Source organism: Alligator sinensis, unplaced genomic scaffold (genome assembly GCF_000455745.1).
Source record: "Alligator sinensis unplaced genomic scaffold, ASM45574v1 scaffold1010_1, whole genome shotgun sequence".
Classification (NCBI taxonomy): Eukaryota; Metazoa; Chordata; order Crocodylia; family Alligatoridae; genus Alligator; species Alligator sinensis.
The window spans coordinates 572,678-574,370 of record NW_005842624.1 but is presented as its reverse complement, the minus strand read 5'-3'; the positions used below and the strand labels follow the sequence as shown (position 1 = coordinate 574,370).

Below are 1,693 nucleotides of genomic sequence, written 5' to 3'. Positions count from 1 at the left end.
CTTTCTCTTGTTCTGCCAGAGGAACTTAGTTTTCTATATGCCTCTCAAATGCCGATGCATTTAAGAAAAATATCACCAGCCTCTCACCAATAAAATGTTGAGTATTTCAGGGAGAGCGCAGAAAGTATAACTGACAATTTAATGGAGAGAAAAAAACCCCAAACATTTAAATTTAGAGTACTTCTTTATATTTGTTTTATAATTATGCGAAAGCCTTTGACTGTGCTGATCATGATACACTGTGGAAAACTGACATGCAAAATGGGATTTCCTAGCCACATCATGGAACTGCAGCAAAACCAGAGTTGGACAAGGTGGTTTAAGACTAATCGCGTTCACCAAGGTTTTCAACGTATGTTTGAGTCAACAATGAATGCAAGTACTTTAAAATTTTAACAGAAAAATCAAGTTTGGAGGATTTCACAAGTGTAATATGCAGATATTATATTCATTTAAGGGGTGCGGATTAACTAAAAACATTAAGCAAAGTGAAGCAAAGTAGTTCAACGAAAGATTTGCTACTAAACAACAAGACAATTATTATTGATGGGAAAGTTACAGAAGAGGAGCAAGTTCTGAAATTTTGGGATATCTAGTTAACACTAAAAGAAAGCAGTAGAGATGCTAAACTGATGTCTTGATTTCAAAAAAGCTCTGCAAAACAAGGAAACAATTTGAAAATGTCATAGCACTTCCATTAACTTTATACGGTGACTTTTCAGGTTAACAATGATTCTCAATTGTTATGTATAGTTCCAAATCCTGGGCACTGTACAGAAATGAGGAAGAGGATGCATGTCTTTGAGCTCTTATGGTACTGAAGACTGGTGCAAGTTACTTGGAAAGTAGATAGCCAGTGAATGGGGACTTCAAGATTGGCAGCTATTTTATATTACAAAACGAAACTCTAAGAAGCAAATGATTATGAATCCTATGACATACAGCAAGATATGAACCCTTGAAGGTTATTCTCTATGGTTTGATGGAAAGTAAGTTCAGAGTCAGAACACCTTGCATTAATGGTCTTCAGACTGTATCAAGTAGTATGGTGTAATGAAAACAATTTGAAAAGTGATGTACTGTTTTGAATAGCATAGAATCATAGAAGTAGGGTCAGAAGGGACCTTGTAGATCTTCAAGTCTGACCCCCTGCCTGGGCAGGAGGAAAACTGGGCTCAATTGCCCCCAGTCAGGTAGGTATCAAGCCGCTTCTTAAAGACCCCCAGGGTAGGAGCCAGCACCACTTCCCTTGGAAGTTGGTTCCAGATCCTAGCTGCGCTTATTGTGAAGTAGTTCTTACGGATGTCTAATCTAAACCTACTCTCCAACAACTTGTGGCCGTTATTCCTTGTTATCCCGGGGGGCGCTAGGGGAAACAAGGTCTCCCCCAAACCCTTCTGGTCCCCCCTAGTGAGTTTATAGATGGTCACCAGGTCCCCCCTCAGCCTTCTCTTGTGAAAGCTGAACAGGCTCAGGTCCCGTAGCCTCTCGTTGTAGGGTCTGCCCTGCTGTCCATGGATCATGCGGGTGGCCCTCCTCTGGACCCTCTCAATGTTGTCCACATCCCTCTTGAAGTGGGGTGCCCAGAACTGGACACAGTACTCCAGCTGCGGCCTGACCAGTGTCGCGTAGAGGGGGAGGATCACCTCCTTGGCCCTACTTGAGATGCACCTGTGGATGCACGATAGGGTCC

At 42.2% G+C, this 1,693-nt stretch overlaps 1 protein-coding gene across 1 annotated transcript in view; it reads right to left on the bottom strand.

Annotated features, from left to right (window-relative positions):
• MYCBP2 (MYC binding protein 2, E3 ubiquitin protein ligase) overlaps nucleotides 1–1,693 on the bottom strand; it is a 282,082-nt gene that overhangs the window by 169,649 nt on the left and 110,740 nt on the right. The gene's annotated exons all lie outside the window — the stretch shown is intronic.